The sequence below is a fragment of the Ochotona curzoniae genome, unplaced genomic scaffold (genome assembly GCF_017591425.1).
Source record: "Ochotona curzoniae isolate NIBS_2020 unplaced genomic scaffold, NIBS_Ocur_1.0 contig_908, whole genome shotgun sequence".
NCBI lineage: Eukaryota > Metazoa > Chordata > Mammalia > Lagomorpha > Ochotonidae > Ochotona > Ochotona curzoniae.
Window position 1 is genome coordinate 7,308,444 of NW_024466607.1, and position 10,174 is coordinate 7,318,617.

A 10,174-nucleotide genomic window follows, 5' to 3' on the forward strand; every position below is an offset into this window, starting at 1 on the left:
CAAACTCAACAAAGCAAACTCAACAAAGCCCCTGCTGTAAGCAGAGCAAATCTATACCCCAACCGCTACACACACTGGGAAACTGACAGCAATGGTACTAAAAAGATGTGCATTTGATCAACTGGGTACTATCTCATGATTCAAGGATTGTGAGACATATGCAAATTCATAGACACAAAGCAATAGGTTAGAATGAAAAATGATGTGATCATTAACATGCAGAAAAAGCATTCCATAAAATTCAGCATTTGTTCATCATTAAAAATCCTATTAAATAATCAAATCAGCCAGAACAATAGTAACCAAGTCATAAAAACAGATTCAATCCATCTATGTACCTTTGGAAGAGGATTTTTAAATTTCTCGCTTGTTTGCATTTGGAAATTTCATCGTAACAGTAACATTAACTTTTTGTTTCTAAAGAAGCTACAAAAATAAAATTCGGTACAAATAAAATATATCTCAACACAGTAAAGGTTATATATGATAAGCCCACAAATCAACATAACATATAGTAAAGAAAAGGTGAAATCGTTTTAAAATCAGAAATAAGACTAGGATGCCAACTTTCATCACTCATTGAATACAGTATAGGAAGTCATATGCAGCAATAGAACTGCATAAAGAAATCAGTAGCCTCCAAATGGAAAGAGCTCACATTAGCATTTTTGAGATAATTATAAATTAAGAAAAACAAATACTCCAACCAAAAAAAAATGTTAGCACTCACATATTCAATAAGGCTGAGGGATAAAAAATCAGTTTTAGACACCAAAAACAAAAATGCTGAGAAATAAGTCAAGAAAGCAGTCCTATTTCCAACACATCTTTAAAAAGTGCCTAGGAAAAAGGCTAATCAAGGAAATGAGTGACTTCTACAATAACCAAACACCAATAGAAACACAAAACACAAACACAAAAAAGGTTGACCACTGGAAAAAAAACAACTTATATAAATCTCCATATTACCCAATGCAATCTATAGATTCAATATTACTATCAAATTTTTGTAAACAATGTTCTTCACAAATCTAGAAAATACAATCACATGTTCATGTGGAATACAAAAGACAAATAGAGGAGACCTTGAGCGAAAAGAACAGAAGTTGGAGGCACTCCAGTGCTTAACTTAAAGTCACGCCACGAAGATGAAGTAACCAGAAGAGAGGGGTACCAGCACAAAAATCAAACACAAGGGTGGGTCTTGTGGTACAACAGGTTAGGATGCTGCTCGGCACACCAACATTCCACTTCCAAGTGCTTGGGATCAGGCCAGCTTTGGTTTCTGATCCAGCTTCCTGCTAGTTCACTTGGGAAGCAGCAAATCATGGCCCGAGTACTTGGGTGCCTGCCACCCACATGAGACACTCCCATGGAGAACCTGCTCCAGGCTTCACCTCTGGAGGTTGTCAGCACTTGAGGAACAAACCAGAAGGTTATTCTCTTCCTTAGAAATAAATACATATATGCATCAAGAGAACAGAATAGAGAATCCAGAAACAAACCTGTGTGCACTGCCCACTGATTTTACCAAAGACAGCAGGAGCATGCAGGAGGGACAGTCTGCAGTGAGCAGTGCTGGGAAACCTCATTTCCACATGCAGAACTGAATTAGTTCTGTCTCTCAATCACAAAAAAAACCCACTCAAAATATCTAAGACACAAATGTAAGCCCTAAGCTCATAAAACTACTTGAAAATACGAGAATTACTTAAGACACTGGTCTGGCAGATTTAAAAGCTATTGCAAATGGAATTATAAACAAACTACAAGGTTTCTTCACAGCAAAAAAACGAAAAACTGAGTCAAGAATTTATGGAATGAGAAAAGATCTTTGTAAATTCTTACTCAAGAGATTAATATCCAGATATGTAAGGAACACAATAACCCAATTCTACATGCAAATATCACAATGTGTTATCACCACACTGCAGTTAGCACGGTTATTGTCAAAAAATAACAACATTGCTGGTGAGGATACATGAGGAATTGTCAGACAAATCCACATCATCACAGGGGGAATATCTTCGGTGGTCCCTCAACCCAGAACTAGAACCGCCACAGCATCTAGCCATCACACAGACGGGTTCCTGGCCGGATGAGCTGAAACCAGTCTGCCAAGACGCCTGCACGGTGTGTACTGGAGCACCGTTCACGGCCAAGGTGGGGAGTCCCCAGGTCTCCATCAACAGAGGGAAGAACCCCAGGCAGGCACAGCCATAAAGAGTGCAGCAGGGGTGGCAGTGAGGGTCACCATGTTAAGTCAGGCACAGAAAGACAAAGAGCTCATGCTGAGCTCACCAAGGTAGACACTACAACAGTGGTTCCCGAGGCCGGGAAGGAGCAGGGTGGCGGAGCAGAGAGGGGAAGTGGGTCGTGGTACAGGGCTGGCAGTCGGACACACAGAACTAGCTCCATTGTTCTATGGCACGGCAGGATAGCGATGATTGGCAATCGTTAATTGAATCCTTCAAAGCAGCTAGTAATTTCAGCGTACCCAACACAAAGTAATGTCTCAGGTGATAGGCATCCTAACTGAAATCTCACAATGTCTATTAAAACCTCCCAGTACAACCACCAAATTGCAACTTAAAATACGTTAATATTTTTAAAAATCTTGCTGGTACAGAATCACTTTTAAAACAAAGGATCAGCAGCACTTTGAAGACCAAACAGGAGCTTGAATTAGTAACCCAGACAACAGCAGGCCCTTAGCAGGCACACCTGATCACCTGGAAGACGTTGGTTTCAGTTGTTGGGAATTTATCAATCAAAAGGTGTTGCCAGATTTTGAACCCAAAATGCAACCTCAGCAAAGCTCATGGCACCCCTAGTTACTCAGTTACCCATTTCCTGCGCGGAGTCAGACCTGGGAGCAGGTGCTCATCTCATGGTTAAGACACCAACTTCCCACATCCCAACCCGCTTGGGCTTCTGACTCCAGCTTCCTGCCCACGCAGACCCCAGGAGGCAGGTGTGACCACTCAGGGACCAGATCACCCGTGAGAATGGACTCCTTCGTTGGGTCCAGTGACCCCACACCCAGGCCTTCTGGTGCAAGTGGGGAGCTTGGCCAGGGGATGGGAGCTTCAGTTCTCTCAACTCCTCCCCTCCCCCTGCTCTCTCTCATATAAATGAAGTTTAATAACGTTTTATAAAGACAGTTAAAAGCAACCGTTCCGTTCACTTGTTCGACCATTTGTAGGACCTCAGACCCTCGAGAACCTCGCCCCAGACTGCACTAAGAAGGGAGAACAACCCCAAAAGCCAAACCCTGGACTCTCCAGCTACAGCACAGCCAGAGAGAAAGCAACGCACCCCCTCCGTGCCGTGGCCCTGCCCTGGGCCCCCAGAAACCAGCGCTCAGCCCATGGCCGGCCAGAGGACCCCCCAGAGAAGCCAGGGAAGAGACCCACAGCCTGGCAGGACAGAGGAGCCTGAACAGGAGCCCAAACGGGGCCCAGAACCCTTCCACCCAGAGGCCAGGGCCGCAGGGCGCACTCCTAGGAGCCGCCTGTGGCCCACCCAGCACGGCGGGACTCGCACCCCGCTCCCCTCCAGCCAGCCACCTACCTGGGCACCTTCGCCATGAGCCTCGCCAGCTCCCCAAGTCCTGGCAGCCTGCTTCTCCCGAGGTGGTCCCGCCGGGTCGCGGTGGTCGCTGCAGGTCGGGGTCCTGGCGCACGGGCAGGCATCGTGGACCACGGGCCATCCCGGTGGGAGCCCGAGGCCGCAGCGCAGGGTCAGCCCGGACCAGCGCGGACCACCTGAGCTCAGCTGCGTCTGGGGGAGACGAACCACGTGGTGGCTCAAGTAGCTGAGCGCTGAGTGCGCGCTCCCTCCCTCACCTGTGAGGTGGAGCGTGCATTAGCACCACCTGAGGACGCCCGAACGCCTCAGCCTTTCCTAATCTGTTCAATGTCGGAAATAAATTCAGCTTTTTTTTTTAGGTCTACAGATTTATTGTACAGTAGGAGTACTGTGGTAGATAATATTAAGCTACCTGTTGAAAACTTCCTAAGGAAGTAAAATTTTTTAAAACATATACATTTTTTATTAATTACATTGCATTATGTGACACAGTTTCATAGGCTCTGGGCATCCCCCAACCCCTCTCCATACCCTCCCCCCATTGTGGATTCCTCCACCTTGTTGCTGTATTACATTTCAAAATCAGTCAAGATTCTTTCATTGCAAGAGTATACCAAGCATAGAGTGTATGTGCATGTGTGTGTGTTGGGGGTTGGGGGTGAGGGCTCTGGAGTGACCCTGATGGTCATTGCAAGAGAGGGTGGGGATCCAAAGTTGGAACTAAGTAAGGACCAGAGAAAGCTCCTCTCCCTTGTCCCAAAGGAAGTTTACTGTTGTGTTTCTGTGGACCGCTCAGGGTTCCTGGCTGTTGTTCCGATGACCTTGGATCCTGCAAGGAAGGATTTGGGCTTCTTTCATCCCATGTGGTAGATCCAAACGGGGTGGATGACCTCAGAGTTCTTGGCTCCAAAGGCACTCCAGTTCCCCGTGGTTTCTTTGGCAGTTGGGATGTAGTCCTTGATGCCCGTACTGATAGTCCTTCTTGAGGATCCGTGAGTCTCCAGGGTTGGGATACAAGCCTCCTCCTGTCTGCTTGCTCCACTCTGGGGTCCCCACCCTGCTCTAAATACGCATTTTCTTATAAACAAAAAAGTGTAGGCGTGGTTATTGTCATCTCCCATAAAGCAGATTTTAAATGAAAAAATAAAAGGTCTCTTGGAACAAGACATATTATTATAAATACGAGAAGCAATTCGATGATTTTTGGCTGCAAACGCTTACATTTACGGGGAGAGGCTCTCGAATGAATAAACCTAACTTTGCACCTGAAGGAACTGGAAAGAAAAGATGAAACCAACCCTCCCTCCAACTCCCACAAGGGGGGAGGGGAACCTGAAGGAATGAACAGATTAGCAAGGAACCAAATGGGCAACATTAAAACAAGGGAAGGAAACCAACTGGATTCCTCAGGAGCATCGGCAAAGCTACACGCTTTTACCTGAGGTGAAGGGAGAAATCGCAAAGAGCTGAAGCAGAGATGGAGCCGAGGAGGTTGCCGCCAAGTTCACGGGAATGCAAATGATCTAAGGGATCCCTTGGGACGGCCGCATGCCGAGAAGGTGGACAGCCTGAATAAAATCAGCACATCCCTAGAAATACAACAATGACAATACTGACTGGGAGGGGTGTAGAAAATCCAGACAGACACAGATCTGAGGAGATCTTTTTTTCTCAATTTTATTATTTTTTTATTTTATGATACAATTCCATAGGCTCTGGGATTTCCCTTACCCCCTCCCCAAAGTCCCTTCCTCACATTGGTTTCTCATATATTATTACAATAGTATAGTCCTTCATAAGCAGTCGTAAGTCCACCATTCTGTTTCACTGTATCCTGACACTGAGGACAATGGCTGAGAGTCTAAGCTTCCAATCGTCAAGGTATATTTAAGTTTCACTGGAAGTCCATCTTTGGTTCGGAAGTAGAGATGCACTCTGCATTGTATTTTCACATCTGCATATGATAGTCTCTATTACAGCTACTATTCATTTCCTCAAATGAAAAGACATAAAACAAAATCAATAACAGGAATAAAGTTCAAAAAATTTACAACACCAGGGGATTAAATAACAAGCTACTGAATAACAAATATGTTGATCAAGAAATGAAAAAGAAAACAAAAAACTTTCTTGGAAAAAATGATGTTACTGTATGATCTGTTAGTCAGTGGACAGTTTAATAAAAGAAACTGTTTTGAAGAAATGAAAATTAAAACAAAAATTCCAAAACCCATGAGTTACAGCAAAAACAGTATTGAAAGGGCTCTCAATCTTGTATTTTGCATAAAGCCTGCCTTATATCAGAGAGAACATATGATATCTGTCCTTTAGAGATTGACTTACTTCACCTAGCATAATGGTCTCTAGTTGGGACTATTTGGTTGTAAATGATAGAATTTCATTCTTTTTAATGGCTGAGTAGAATTCTATGAAGTAGATGTATCAGTTTCCTTATCTGCTCCTCTTTGGACGGGCATTTGGGTTGTTTCCATGTCTTTGTTATTGTAGATTTTGCTGCTATGAATTTAGGATTACACGTTACTTTCTCACATGCAGATCTCATTTCCTTCGGATATATTCCCAGAAATGGGATAGCTGGGTCATATGGCAGATTAATTTTCAGCTCTCTTAGCACACTCCATTGATTTCCACAGTGGCTGCAGTAGCCTACACGCCCGCCAACAGTGAAGAAAACTTTCTCCCCACATCCACACCAGTAGAGTTTTAAATGCAGGCCAATCTCATTGGAGTTAGGTGGAACCTCAATGTGGTTTTCACTTTTATTTCCCTGATACCTACGGAGCCAGAGCATTTTTTTTTTCATATGTCTATTAGCCACTTAAATTTGTTCTTATGAAAAATGTCTGTTCATTTCCTTCATCTTTTTCTTTACCAGGTTGTTGTTTTGTTGTCACTGGGTTTCTGCCCTTGGTCATTGCTAATCTGGCTAGGAGATTCCTCTCAGGGCTGGTCTCTTAGCTATGTTGTATACTGTTCTTTTTTTTATGGTGAGTTATGTCCTTCTTTCCAGCAATCTTCAGTCCCAGGTTCTTGTGCTAGGCTTCTACCACAGTCTCCATATCCCCTGCTTCTGGAACACCATTCTCCAGCCCCTGTGATTTCATGCTGTGGCTGCACATTTGTCTGCATAGTTTTTCTCCCACTCCCACCTCCAGCAATGCCTGGGATGAGAGAGATGCCAGTAGTCCTAACTCACCGGATGCTGGCCTTGCAGAACCTGCTGGCTAGTAGGTCTGAGGGCCACCCAGACCTATTTTGGTTGGAACCCTAAGATGCCCGATTTCCCCGTTGGACCAATGCAATGCAGAAAGCCAGAACTGATTTTGCTAATGGCTTTGTGCTTACAGAGCTCCAAATTTCATTCCATTTAATGGCTAAGTAGTATTCTATGATGTGGATATACCACATTTTCTTCATCCATTTCTTTTTTGACAGGATGGGTGCTAAAATTTGCTGGGTTTTATTCTATCAACTTTCAAAGTTTGTTAACTAAGCTTGTCCATGAATTAAAACTTTCTATATTCCATGAGACATGGAGTTTGCAAATCAGAGTACAGGAGTATGTGTCTTGCCAGCTCCTTCACTGGCAATCTTCACTGGTTCATGTGATCTCCAAATTCCAGCACAGACAAAATATAGGAGAGAAAGTGGCTAAAAGATAACTGTGTCCCACACAGGAATGGGGGTTGACATCCAAAGACCACAGGCTGCTGGCTCTCACCAGAACCTGATTCAAATGCACAAAGAAGGCAACAGAGTCTCCCAATCAGCCAGAATCAAGGGACCCTGCCCCTTCCTTTCTCACACTTGTTACTTCACTGCATGAGCCAACTTCTTATGCCCACAATATGGAAGGAAATGGGAAGACAGGGCAACAGATACTTATAATTTGCCTTTTAGGCTTTTGTTATCATCAATAAATCAATGGCAGGGAGTGTTGGTAGTTGCCTGTGAGTCAAGGTGTAGCAGACACAGCAGATCTTTGCAACTCTTTCATTATCCTAGTACAAATAAAACCCACATGCATGTGCAAACTACAGACTATGAACTAGATAATTGTGAATTCCAGATGCAAGCTAAATGCTCTTACATGTTATTTAAAATTGACATGGTACAACTAAAGACATGTATTGAAATATATGATAATAATATAAAAACACTAAATTATATTGAAAATATAATTAAATAGCAAATAAAAGCACAGCTGCACATCACAACTTTGTTTTAGATTGGTGAGGACACATGTTTTCTGCTTGAACAAGGATCCTGACTTTTTACTTTACTCCAGTCCCGCAAATGTAACCAAACCCAATAAACACAATGACAAGAAGTCTGACTCCGTGGAAAATCAGCTGAGTCTAGGACCCTGCAAAGTAAACACCAGAGGACACTGAACATCTTCTATCAGAAAGTTTTCCCAGAGCATGACAGTGGCCCTGGAACTCAGCTCAAAGACCACCCAAACGCCAAAGCAGAAAAGACTGGAGCAGTAAAATGAATGACTTAGTACAGGCAAGTGCTTCAAAGTACAAAACAAATATATAACCACACGACACTCACGTACACAAAAAAGCATTGCAAAAAACAATAAAATGATTGCATACTATGTAACTTAGGAGAAGAAAAAGTGAACAGGATTAAAAACCATATGTGCAGATAGAGTAACCTCCAGAAAGGCGCACAAAATGTTCCTCCTTGACGGTGGGCTGGGCAGGGGTCTTGCTTCCACAGAAGAAAGCAGAAGGGTGAGAGGGGGCGGCAGTTCCTTGAGATTCTGCTGCAGCATCCAGGTCTCCCAAGGCCCACTGACCCCATATTTCACATCACACCAGGTGTAGTATGCAGTTTGTACACATCCATTGGTCTCTTTATATTTCCACTTGTTTGTAAAAATAATATCTTCACCCATATTATTAACTCTACTTTTCAACCAAAGTCACAGAGGGAACCTTGAACCTAAGAGCACAGGAGACACAGTACAGGGCCAGCAACATCCAGGCAGCAGATGCTCCACAAGAGAGTGGACATGGTGGAGGGGGACCCTCACACGCTGTGGGGAGAGGACTTAGAGCACCAAGGGCCAGTACACAGACTGAAGAATGGAGTGGGTACTAATGTGACCTCAGAATCACCATGGGGTTGGCCCCTGCTGACCCACTCAGTCACAGAAAGTTTTGAGCTCAGGGCTTCCCACATGGCAATTATCCAGGAGAAAATAGAGATGTGGAGAGAGGTGACTGGGGCTCTGTGTTCTGTGCTCCCGAGTGGGGTCACGTCAGTTCTATGCAGACACCTACATGACATCCACAGAGAGATGAGCTCAGGGCAGCCTTTCCTTAAAGTGCTGCAGGTGCTCCCCAGGTGCATGGAATCCTCTACACATGCCTGCCTGGTAAGTAGCTCTTCAGTGCACAGACAGGGACAGGCACAGCTGGGCCACTGAGCAGGGACAGAGGGGGCACCGTGCCATGGAGAGGAGGGTGGAAATTCAGAGGAGACATCGGCCCCACTTGATTTTGTTCAGCCCAGAGAGGGTCTCTGTGGAAAGCAATGGGGAAGGCTGCTTCTTAAGAATTCAGTTCTTTAATTTCCAGATACCTAAACACTGAGGATTTTCTCAGAAAATAAACAGTTGTAGGCTTCCAGTTGTTTTTCTCACTAAGACACTTCTTGGGGACTGGCGGTAGTGAGACTCAAGTCCCATTTTGTGCTATCTTGGGAGTTTATGTTATCTTTGCAGGTGTTATTAGGCACATCCATGTGCAGAAGGAACCCATAGGCTTTAATTACTATTTCTATTAGGTATAGTGCTTTGCCTTTCTTAATTTCATCAGCCAAGTGGCGCTATTACTTCTATTTTTGCTGTAGTTTTGGGCATAAATATTTTCATATCAAATTTTGAAAAGAAAAAGAAAAACTGTAACCTCACTTCACTGAGTAAAATACACCAGTATTTTTTTCTGGAAACATTCTTTTTCCTGCTTGAATGTCACAGTTTTTTGAGTGAATGGTGACACCCTGCAGCGTGTACTCCACAAAGCAGATGACTCCAAGTGTGAGAACAGACACAATGTGCAGTAATTCCATTAAATATTAGAAATCAAGGGAAGGTGATGGAAGCTGTCACTGTGCAGCTCACAACACCCAGGGGCGCTATCTCCAAGAGCTACAGAGGGAGAGGACCTGCTTCCATCGGCCCCTTCTCTCTGCACTGTCTTCTCAACTACACCCTCTCCCAATTCTTCAGCAACCTTTCGGGCACTGGAACCTCATCCTGCCCAGTCTGGGCTTAGGCTTCAGATTCTCCACAGTGACATCTCAACACGGGACGCCGTGTCCTTCTCTTGTCTCTCAGAGAGCATGACGATGGAGGAAAGCCAGGGCTGCTTAGACAGAAGACCACTCACGCGCCCACCTCCATCTCTGGTGCAGTGAGCAGGGCTTCAGCAGGATTCCTGTTTCCAGTAGGGACAATGCCCGTGGTAAGTGCTCAGGATGCCTGGCTCTACAATCTTCAATCAGTCCTCTCCCTTATCCTGAACTATACGGCTCTGGCAATGAT